This window comes from Chiloscyllium plagiosum, chromosome 19 (genome assembly GCF_004010195.1).
Source record: "Chiloscyllium plagiosum isolate BGI_BamShark_2017 chromosome 19, ASM401019v2, whole genome shotgun sequence".
NCBI classification, from domain to species: Eukaryota; Metazoa; Chordata; class Chondrichthyes; order Orectolobiformes; family Hemiscylliidae; genus Chiloscyllium; species Chiloscyllium plagiosum.
This window is the reverse complement of record NC_057728.1, coordinates 22777187-22789513: the sequence shown is the minus strand read 5'-3', so window position 1 is coordinate 22789513 and position 12327 is coordinate 22777187.

Genomic DNA, 12327 nt, shown 5'->3' with positions numbered 1-12327 from the left:
TGGGAACTAGAACACCAAAGCTGAGGTGAGGAAATGAGTGAAGAAGTATTCTTGTGAATGCCTAGTTGAAGGCTATTTGAAAGTTTTAAAGTCCAGTACAAGTTATGGCCTTCCACAAAAGACATATTTCCATACCGTAACTTCAACATGCATAATTCTTGATTACAGTTGTTGGTTGCTGATTTTCATTTAATTAAGAAATACATGTTAGACCTACAATATAGAATTATTCCTTTAAAAAAATTATACTTTTAGAATCTTCATCTAAGTTTGCACAATGTCATGGTATGTTTTGTTCTCATGACTTTTGAAGAGGCATTGAGAAACATAAAAGGGCACAAGGAAATGTCATGGAGAGAGGATAGGAAGAGGGAGCTGCAGTTGATATCAGCATAAAGATCTGAATGATCTTTTTGTGTCACAATTTCTAAGATTCACTAAATTTATTGTACTTGACGGACTGACGCTAAAATAATACGATAATTTAATAGCATTGGTTCTAAAAAGAACTTCTGTGTGGATTAATACACAACTAAAGATGCGTTGTTGCATTATCTTAGGCCTATAATTGGACTGGATTAATTGAAACTTTTACCAAGGTTTGTAACTGGGTGATGCTGCCATTATTCCTTTTTATCAGTTTTTTTATTTATAATTTTTACCATAGCTGTGCTCAGATGGCCAAGACTGCTTTGTGGAGCAAGCAGCTGAGAGGGAAGATTGGGACTATTCCTGTGATGTCCCAGGAAACTGGTGAGCAACATTGTCGTCTATGTATCTGTAATGTGCAGGAAGATAAACACACTGATTTAGATGAGGTGTAAGCATCTTCACCAATAACTCTTCCTCTTCTATTTTACAAACACTGGTGTCAAACAGCAGAAAGAGGAATGGCGTAAGAAGCATGAGCCTTTCCCTAGCAACAACACCATTTAGGGAAGACACTTGCAAGATATTCACTTGCACCCTCCACCAGCACAGAGACAGTCACCTCAATGGGTAAATTAGCTAGGGTAGACTCGGGGTAAGTTTGGTGAGAACCTATTAATATGAGTCTATAATGCATACAGGAAAATATGTCTGAAGACTGCCAGAGACCAGACAACTGCTGTGCACCGTGCAGAACACTTGCCTCTTTATTCATTTGTAATTGGGCGGCACAGTGGCTAAGTGGCTAGCACTGCTGCCTCACAGCACTAGGGATCCCCAATCAATTCCGGCCTCAGGCGACTGTCTGTGTGAAGTTTGCACATTCTCCCCACGTCTGCATGGGTTTCCTCCAGGTGCTCTGGTTTCCTCCCACATTCCAAAATTTGTGCAGGTTAAGTGAATTGGCTGTGCTAAATTGCCCATAGTGTTAAGTGCAATAGTTAGGGGTAAATGTAGTGAAATGAACCTGGGTGGATTACTCTTCGGAGGGTTAGTGTGGACTTGTTGTGGGCCGAAGGGCTGTTTCCATACGGTGTGGAATCTTTTTAAAAAAGTGACAGGAACAATGAAAAAGCTAGGAGAATGGCTACCAAATTAAAAGGTACAGAGAGACTTCAACGTTCTACTGTATGAGTCACTAAATGTTCGTTTGTAAGTATAGCATATGTGATCAAGAAAGGTAGTAGGATACAATCGTTTGTGAACAACAGGAATTGAACTTAAAAATAAGGATATTTTGCTTCAGTTATATGATACATTGGTAAAACCACATCTTGTAGACTGTGCGCAGTTTTGGTCACTTTCTTTATGGAAAGATGTAAATATGTTTGAGGAGGTTTGTTAGATTGTTACTTAAAGTGACTAAGTTATCTTATGAAGATAATTCAAACCTGCAGTGCTTTTATTGTTTGGAATTCAGCTCATTCGGGGTGATTTGATTGAAGTTTATAAGGTATTGAATAGACTTGACAAGGAGGATGTGGGAAGAATGTTTCCTCGTGTGGATCAGTCCAGAAGTACAGGTTTAAAATTTAAAACTTTTTAAATGAGAGTGGTAATTGTAGGACAGATTTGAAGGGAAGTGTCTCAGTATATTGTGCAACATCTGAAGTGTCTGCCTCAGAAGACAGTGGGGGCCAGATCATTGAATATTTTTAAGATATAGGTGAATAGTGTCATGACTCATTGGGACAGTGCACTGGAAATCAAACCCACTAGTCCTGGAGTCATGCCAAATGTTAAAAGATTTAATCAAACTATCCAAATTACCCAATTTACTGAATTGACAAACTCAGGTGAGAAGAGAACACTCAGCAGAGTTCTGTTCTTAACAAGAAAATAACCATTTATTACAACAGCCAACTGCATAAATTATAGCATAAAATACACAAAGAATGTCTTTGGGCAAAATCAGCCATCCTGAGAGTGGGTGACTTTAAGATTGTTTCATGCCTCTCTGCCTCAGCAGAACATTGTTTCATCTTGTTGACAGTTATCCTGCCACATTATTGAATCCTCACCCTCCTCTTTCACAGAGCTTTCTTCTTGCTCCTGCTCTCCCCTGATCGGGGAGAGGGTGTAGTGGGTGCGGGACCTGAAGTTTCATGTAGACCAAACCAAATGAGGATGGCTGTTCCCTGGGTGGCTAGCACTGTTGCCTCATGGTCCCAGGTTCAATTCCTACCTTGGGCATCTGTCTGTGCAGAGTTTTTACATTCTCCCTGTGTCTGTGTGGGTTTCTTCCAGGTGCTCCGGTTTCCTTCCACAGTCCAAAGATGTGCAGGTCAGGTGAATTGGTCATGCTAAATTGCCCATAGTGTTAGATGTATTAGTCTGGGTTACTCTTCAGAGGGTTGGTGTGGACTTGTTGGAGCCAAAGGGCCTGTTTCCACACTGTAGATAATCTAATCTATCTGTTCCTCTGCCAAAGTGTCCTTCCCGTGGTGATTAAAGCTGCGTGGAGTGCAGCATACCACTATGTTGTGAGATAGTGTGTCTAGCACATACTGTATGGCACTACCTCACCAGTCAGGAGGGATCAGAACCTCATTTTCAGGAGACCTATGCAGAAATTTGCACAATGTTGTACATCTCCTTGAAGTTGGAGTGAGAATTAACTGGATTTTAAATGGTTATCTTTTTCATCCACCAATCAATGTTATATGCACTGAAAGCATTGAAAGAAACTGACACCTTTGAAATGTCCAGGATATAGGTATCATGGCAGGTCCTGAGATATTGAGCACAAACTTTCATTATCTGTCTGTTGTGGTCACAAATGATTGGTCCATTAAGGGATCCTTTTCAATTGATGAAAACTGCTGATTGGCGCTAGGATGCACCTATTGCACTCTGAATCTGCAGGAAACCTGTGATCAGTGAAAATCCAAACACCTTTGCTGCCCATCTCACCTTGTTAAAGAGGAAAGAGAGGAATTCATGGGCTCTGGTGAGGAAGGTAACAGTAACTTCCCGGATACAAGACTGAGTTGTGAAATAACAAAGAGATCCCCAGGAATTCCCAGAAATGATCTGCTAGGATAGAAATTCAGGGCAGCAAGAATCTTTAGAGCTACCAAAATAAGATTGCCACACAATCCTTGCTGCTGCAACTTCTTGTCTAGCTGTTGGCATATGTATCTAATGGGAGGTTCAGACATCCTGAGGCATTTCCTATGCTGTCAATTCACTCAGCTGGAGATAGTGAATCAGAGTCTGTAGCTGCTGCTCCAAGCAACAGCTTTCCTTCAATGTCTTGGCTCTTGTCTTGATCCTTCTCCCTCTGCAGGCTACAACACAGCCAGTAGCAGCTGCTGCTGTTAATGAGCTTGCAGATGGGTTCAATAATGGTTCCTTAAAAGCTGGACTGTAGAAGAGGGAGAAAACTGTGAGAGCAGAGAGGGAGCAGAGGAAGAGTGATCAGGGAGAGGAAGAGGAAGCGGGAGGAGAGGGTGTAGTGGGTGCAGAAGCTGAAATTTCATGTAGACCAAACCAAGTGTGGATGGCCATTTCCTCCCCTAAAGGACATTAGTCAACCAGATGAGTTTTACTGACAATTGGCAATGGATTTACGGTCATCATTATACTCTTAGTTCCAGAATTTTATTGAATTCAAATTCCACCATCTTCCAAAGCAAGATTTGAATGTGGATCTCCAGAGCATTAGCAATAATACCACTAAGCCATTACCTCCCTTAATTCTGTTCCTCCACCATCCCATTTCACAATCCCTATTTCTCAATGACCCTTCACCCTCTCCCTATTTCTCAATGACCCTTTTACTGTCAATGTCCCCTTTTTACTCTTGAGGCTTCACTCAATCAAGGTCCTAAATGGGACCCCTTAGCTTCCCCACGTCCATTCTAGAATCACTCTTGTCTCCTCCACCAAGTTGGCCAATCTAATTACCAAGCTGCTGTGTTATCACTCTCCAGTTGGTGTCTGTCATTGCCAGTGGATACATCCTACCTTCAATCTCTATTGCACTTGTAGAGCTTACAACAAAAGACTACAAATGTTTACAACGTTTGGTGAAAGGAGAAATGGCAAAGAACTTGTGAAGGCTGAAGACTAACATGCCTGTTATGTGGTCAAGTATCTGAAGTGCCAAGTTTCTTGAATAAGTAGAGGCTAATTGGAAAGGCTGACTTAATTCTAGCAGGTTGTGGAATGAATGAAATGCAAATGCATATAGATGAAGTTCTTGACATCAGATAGTGAGAAGCTCAACTTCCCTTTTGAGGAGGGAGAACTTATATACAAAAGGTCATCTCAAGGTGAGAAACTGAAATTTGGACCTTTGCCAGATTAAGTTCTCCATCTTCAGTGCTCCATTTTTCCCACCTCTTCTGGCAGCAGAAAAAAAAAACACCCACAGAGTTTAACCATTACTGTAGAGAATTCAGGACACATAGAGATTAAAGAATGAGCGGATGGGAAGAATCCATATGAAGACAACAGAACTACATGCCTCTGATCTGCTGTTGCCTTGGCTCCACTTTCCTGTCTGTGCCACTATCACCATCTCCACCCACACGCCCCTCCCCCAAGTTAACCCGCAGCCCACCACCATCCCCCACCCTCAATTTCTGTTTCAATCAAAAACCTGTCTAACCCAATTTTGAATATGATCAAGGATCCCACCTCTACATCTCAATGGGCAGGGAATTCCAAACACTCAAACCTCAGAAGATATTCCTCCTCATCTTTATCTTAAATAGGAGACACTTCTTATTTTAAGACTGTTCCCCCAGTCCTGGAATCCCCGATGTAAGGAAACATCGTCCCAGCAACTACTCCACCAACCCCACCGAATCTGACATCTCAATAAGACCATCTCTCATTCTTATCACCTCGTACAGGCTTCACATGCTTGATCTTTTCTCCTAATAGAAATCCTTCAACCCAGGAATTAACTGAATCATCTGCTCTGAACATGGAGCATGCTCTGAGACATTGGGGAATGCTGATCAAGATAGATGCCCGTGAGCTGCAGAGATCAGGAATTGGCAACATCTAGTTTCTCACTAGAATTTGGGAGAATAGAAACCTTTATATAAATGAGGTGAGATTAGGAAGTAATTACTCGGTAATATATGCAAATACACCCGTCACCACATAATAGTGAGATTCTCAACTAACTGTTGAAACTTTTGTGGGAAAAGTTAGACTTCTATTTCTCGGTATTGAAAACATCGTTTTTCATTCTGGTCATTTTCGCTCAGTTTTATCATCATTGTCCATATTGTTCTGACACTGAGTTTTAACGTTTTCCCAATAACAGACATGACACAAGCTAGTCTATAGTTTCTTACATTCAGTTTCTCTTTTTCTCGAGCAAGTGAGTTATATTTGGAGTTTTCCAATAGACTGGGACTATTCAAGAATCTAGAGAATTTCAGAACACCAAAAAAATGCAGCCACTATCTCTGTAGCTACTTCTTTTAAGAGTCTATAATGAGGCAATCCAGTGTAGAGAATTTGTGTGCCTTAAATTCCATTAGTTATCCCACTACTGTTTCTCTAGTAATAGGGCTTTTACCTCTTCAATTTCAACTACACCTGGGTATTACAACATGGAATAAACCCCTCTGCTAATTTAAACCCGACACACAGAAAAGCTCACCTCGTGCCATAATCTGTTAAATTTCAAGAGGCAAAGAGCTATCCCAAATATCACTATTTAAAGAAAAAATTAACAATTTTATTCTCTAAGTCCAAAAGAACATCAGACAACTTACAACTCCTTTCTCTTAAACCTATCTTTTAACTCCCACTCTACAATCCTGGTCCAATAAAAACCCTGATTGAGATTTACAAAAACAAATCACATTTTAAAGCCAGCCAGCTGCATCCATTCCCATTGTAGATTTTCCTCTGTATTTTCCTGGGTCAGCTTTTCTTCGGCCTACTGCTACACAACTTTTCTTGTGGACAGGTACCTTTCAGAGAGCGATTCAGCCGGCAGTCTATTGGTTTGGCTGCTCTTTGCTGTTCTCCCCCTAACTGTTCAAAATGTCCAGTTTTATACCTCAAAACATTGGATTATTTCAATGGTTTGCTGTCATCCCAAACAGTAAAATTCAAATTTGATTGGATTTTGGAGTCTGGGGCAGAATTTAAAATAACTGGCCGAATTTGAATTTGTTTTTATTCCATGGCAATGCAACTCCAGCTATTTGTTTCAACCAAATGTTACATTTTTAAATTGTTCAGCACACTCTGTGCTTTCAGTCAGTCCTTGCAAGCTTCTGCACTCTCTTAAAGGTACAGTAAACACCTACACCTTCATAACACTGGGTTACTTTTAGTGTCTTCTACTTCAAAACCTGGATACAAAATACTTAGAGTCATAGAGAGGTACAATGCTGAAACAGACCCTTCAGTCCAACTCGTCCATGTCAACTAGATATCCTAACCTAACCTAGTCCCATTTGTCAGCATTTGGCCCATATCCCTCTAAACCCTTCCTATTCATATACCCATCCAGATGCCTTTTAAATGTTGTAATTGTACCAACAATCACTACTTCTTCTGGCAGCTCATTCTATACATGGACCACTCTGCGTGAAAACGTTGCCCCTTAAGTCTCTTTCATATCTTTCCCCTCTCACCCTACACCTATGCCCTCTGTTCTGGACTCCCCCACCCCAGGGAAAAGATGTTCTCTACTTATCCTATCCATGACAAATAATGATTTTATAAACCTCTATAAGGTCACCCCCTCTGCCACTGACACTACGGGAAACAGCCCCAGCCTATTCAACCTCTCCCTATAGCTCAAATCCTCCAACCCTGGCAAGATTCTTGTCCATCTTTTCTGAACACTTTCAAGTTTCACAACATCCTTCTGATAGGATGAAGACCAGAATTGCACACAATATTCCAAAAATGGCCTAACTAATGTCCCATACAGCCACAATGTGACTTCCCAACTCCTATACTCAATACTCTGACCAATAAAGGAAAGCACACCAAAAGCTTTCTTCACTATCCTTTTACATGCAACTCTATTTTCAAGGAGCTATGAACCTGCACTCCAAGGTTTCTTTATTCAGCAACACTCCCCAGGACCTTATCATTAAGTGTATAAGTTCTACTGAGATTTGCTTTCCCAAAATGCAGCACCTCACATTTATCTAAATTAAACTCCATCTGCCACTCCTCAGCCCATTGGCGCATTTGATCAAGATTCAGTTGCACTCTGAAGTCACCTTCTTTGCTATCCACTACACCTCCAATTTTGGTGTCATCTGCAAACTTACTAACTATACCTTCTATGTTCATAATCAAACCAAATAAATGAAGAAAAGCAGTGGACCCAGCACCGATCCTTGTGGCACTCCACTGCTCACAGGCTTCCAGTCTAAAAAACAACCCTCCACCACCACCCTCTGTCTTCCCCCTTTGAGCCAATTCTGTATCCAAATGGCTAGTTCTCCCTGTATTCCATGAGATCTAACCATGATAATCAGTCTCCCATGGGGAATCTTGTCAAATGCCTTACTGAAGTCCATATAGATCACATCTATCATTCTGCCCTCATCAATCCTCTTTGTTACTTCTTCAAAAAACTCAATCAAGTTTGTGAGACATGATTTCCCACACACAAAACCATGCTAACTATCCCTAATCAGTTCTTGCCTTTCCAAATACATGTACATCCTATCCCTCGGGATTCCCTTCAACAACATGCCCACACTGAAATCAGGTTCACCAGTCTATTGTTCCCAGGCTTTTGCTTACCACCTTCCTTAAACAGTGGCACCACGTTAGCTCCAGTCTTCTGGCACCTCACCTGTGGCTATCAATGATACAAATATCTCAACAAGGGGCACAGCAATCATTTCCCTAGCTTCCCACAGAGTTCTCGGGTGCACCTGATCAGATCCTGGGGATTTATCCCCTTCAATGCATTTCAAGATATCCAGTACCACCTCCTCTGTAATATGAACATTTTTCAAGATGTCACCATCTATATCCCTACATTCTATATCTTCCATGTCCTTCTCCACAGTAAGCATTGATGAAAAATACTTATTTGGTATCCCCCCCCTCCCCCATCACCTGCAGCTCCACACATGGTCTGCATTACTCTCATAGAGTCATAGAGATGTGCAGTATGGAAACAGACCCTTGGGTCCAACCCGTCCTTGCCGACCAGATATCCCAACCCAATCTAGTCCCACCTGCCAGCACTCGGCCCATATCCCTCCAAACCCTTCCTATTCATATACCCATCCAAATGCCTTTTAAATGTTGCAATTGTTCCAGTCTCCACCACTTCCTCTGGCAGCTCATTCCATACACATACCATCCTCTGTGTGAAAAAGTCCCCCCTTAGGTCTCTTTTATATCTTTCCCCTCTCATCCTAAACCTATGCCCTCTAGTTCTGGACTCCCCGACCCCAGGAAAAAGACTTTGCCTATTTATCCTATCCATGCCCCTCATGATTTTGTAAACCTCTATAAGGTCACCCCTTAGCTTCCAGCGCTCCAGGGAAAACAGCCCCAGTCTGTTCAGCCTCTCCCTATAGCTCAAATCCTCCAACCCTGGCAACATCCTTGTAAATCTTTTCTGAACCCTTTCAAGTTTCACAACATCTTTCCGATAGGAAGGAGACCAGAATTGCACACAATATTCCAAAAGTGGCCTAACTAATGTCCTGTACAGACGCAACATGACCTCCCAACTCCTGTACTCAATACTCGGACCAATAAAGCATACCAAACGCCTCCTTCACTATCCTATCTACCTGCAACTCCACTTTCAAGGAGCTGTGAACCTGCACTCCAAAGTCTCTTTGTTCAGTAACACTCCCTAGGACCTTACCATTAAGTGTATAAGCCCTACTAAGATTTGATTTCCCAAAATACAGCTCCTTGCATTTATCTGAATTAAACTCCATCTGCCACTCCTCAGCCCATTGGTCCATCTGATCAAGAGCCCATTGTGATCTGAGGTAACTTTCTTCGCTGTCAGAAAATTTTTCCATACACACTTAACAAATTCCTCTCCATCTAAACCCTTAACACTATGGTAGTTCCAGTCTATGTTTGGAAAGTTAAAATCCCCTTCCATAACCACCCTATTATTCTTACAGATAACTGAGATCTCCTTACAAATTTGTTTCTCAATTTCCCTCTGACTATTAGGGGGTCTATCATACAATCCCAATAAGGTAATCATCCCTTTCTTATTTCTCAGTTCCACCCAAATAACTTCCTTGGATGTATTTCCAGGAATATCCTCCCTCAGTACAGCTGTAATGCTATCCCATGTCAAAAGTGCCACTCCTCCTCCTCCTCTCCCACCTCCCTTTCTATCCTTCCTGTAGCATTTGTATCCTGGAACATTAAGCTGCTGATCTTTGAGGGGTCCTATTCTCTCCCCAGTTTATTCTAAGCCTCTCCTATTTTCTCATTTCTTGTTATTAATTCCAAAGTCTTACTCTTTAAATGGACCATTGCTTACTTTAGTTTCTCTTTTCCTTTTTACATACTTGTAGAAGCTTTCCTGTCCATTTTTGTATTTCTTGTTAATTTTCTCTCATACACAAATTTCTCTTCTTTGCTTTCTTTCAATTTATTACCAACTTTTAACTGCTGAGTCAGCCATAGTTGGTGCATCCTTCTGATAGGGTCTTTCTTCCTCAGTGAAATATATTGTCAGTGCTTCTCTACTATCTTCCTTTTTGATCTATACTTAGCACTTTTTAGCCAACTCCTTCTTCGTATCCTTGTAATTGCCATTATTTAAATTTAAGTCTTGAGTCATGGACCCACATATTTTACACAAATCAAATGTGAGCTTCGACCATGTTATGAATTCTTTTGCCTGAGGATCCTTTACGATGAGATCTTTATTCAGTCCTAAGTTATTTATATTGCTCAACTGTATACTTTTATGCAAAGTAGGATGTATACTACAATGTTTATAAACATGAATCAGGTTAATTGTCATGTCATGTCTCTTTCAGGTAACTTACTTAATTTTCCCACTGCAAATCAGTCTCTGTTCCACAGACTACCAGGTTCTATTGCCTCCCAGTGTTGCCATTTGCTCTTGCCAAGTTTGATTATGTTGTGTCGATAATATACACAATATTGCTAATTCAAACTTAAATCAACAATCCAAATATTATTTCAGGTTATAAAAACAAACCTTATTCAGCAGGCCCGGCAGTATCTGTGGAGAAAGTTGCCAGGCTGCTAGGATTTATTTCCGAGACCTGCCCAGGATTAATTTCGGGTTAGGAACCTGGAGACATCAGTGACAGGATCCTAAGAGCAATTTTTCAGGAGGCAACAAATAAAGTGGCTACTCTCAGAGTCCTTTTCTTTGATCAACAGCGACTCCTGAGACTTGAGGGTCAGTAGAAGGCCCTCATTACTGATGTAATTAGGAGAAATAATATTTTACTAATCTATAAAGTGACAAACCCTCCCTGGATATCCAATGGTATCATCTGTGACTATATGGCTATGGAAGATGTTGGGGCTTGGGGATACTGTTTTCTTCAGGGTGGAGTACTGGTCTCATTCTGCAGCAGCAGGCATTTCCATTCCCTAGCCACATTCCAGTCTCAGTGCAGGGCCCATATGTTAACTCAAACATTCCAGCTCTCACTTAACAGACATTTCAGGTGGTCTAATCAGTTCCACCCTGCTTGGTGGCAGGTAGCCATTATCATTGCCCATAGGCAAACCCTACACCCCAATAAATCTTGCCCCGTCCAAAAGATGGGAATGTGCTGGCAAATCGGCACTTTGACCCATAGCTGGAAATGAGTAGCCCAGTTGTCTCCTATGCCATCTCTGCAGTCAAAAGAAAACTTGGCACACACTTCAGATCAATGACCTTTTATCAGAATATCAGATCGCCAATCTAAAATATTAGCTCTGTTTCTCTGTCTCAACAGACGCTGCCTGACCTGCCCAGAATTTCTATAATTTTCACTTTTTAGTTTAGATTTCCAGCAGCTGTAGTAATCAGTTTTTATATGAGTGTATAATTCCAGGTGGATTGGATTTACAGTAATGGACTGAATTGTCCACTGTGTCCCTGAAATTAAACTTGAACTTTACAAAAGATAAGATGGTACAGAGCAAGGGACTTAGTTCTTTACACCATAAATATGAAATAAACTACACTGGCAAATCTGTACTAAAGTATCTTGATATCCTTTTTGCCCCTCTTGTTAATTTTAATTCTTTCTTGAAGTAGGTCAGTTTAAGTAGTTATAAATTGATGGATTTTTGATGTCATGAACTGATTTAAGACTGTCTCAAGCCTCCCAACCTCATTCCAGTTGTTCATAGTACACAGCAAAGAAATTTTAATTTTGTGCATTTCAGCTGGTTCCAAACCTTAAAAATGAAAGCAGAATGTTCTACACTGCTGTGCCATCCAGCCCGCTTGGGCTCTATAGTTAGAGGGACAGACGGGCGATTCTGTGGACATGGGCGAGACTCTCGGATGGTTTGTTGCCTCCTGGGTGCCAGGGTCCGAGACGTCTCGGACTGTGTCTTCAGAATCCTTAAGGGGGAGAGTGTGCAGCCAGAAGTAATGGTGCACATTGGCACCAACGACATAGGTAGGAAGAGGGGTGGGGAGGTCATTCAGGAGCTCCGAGAGTTAGGCTGGAAGCTAAAAGCTAGGACGGACAGAGTCGTCATCTCTGGGTTGTTGCTGGTGCCACCTGACAGTGAGGCAAGGAATAGGGAGAGAGTGCAGTTGAACACATGGCTGCAAGGATGGTGTAGGAGGGAGGGCTTCAGGTATTTGGACAATTGGACTGCATTCTGGGGAAGGTGGGACCTGTTCAAGCAGGACAGGTTGCACCAGAACCAGAAGGGCACCAATATCCTGGGAGGTAGGTTTGCTAGCACTCTTCG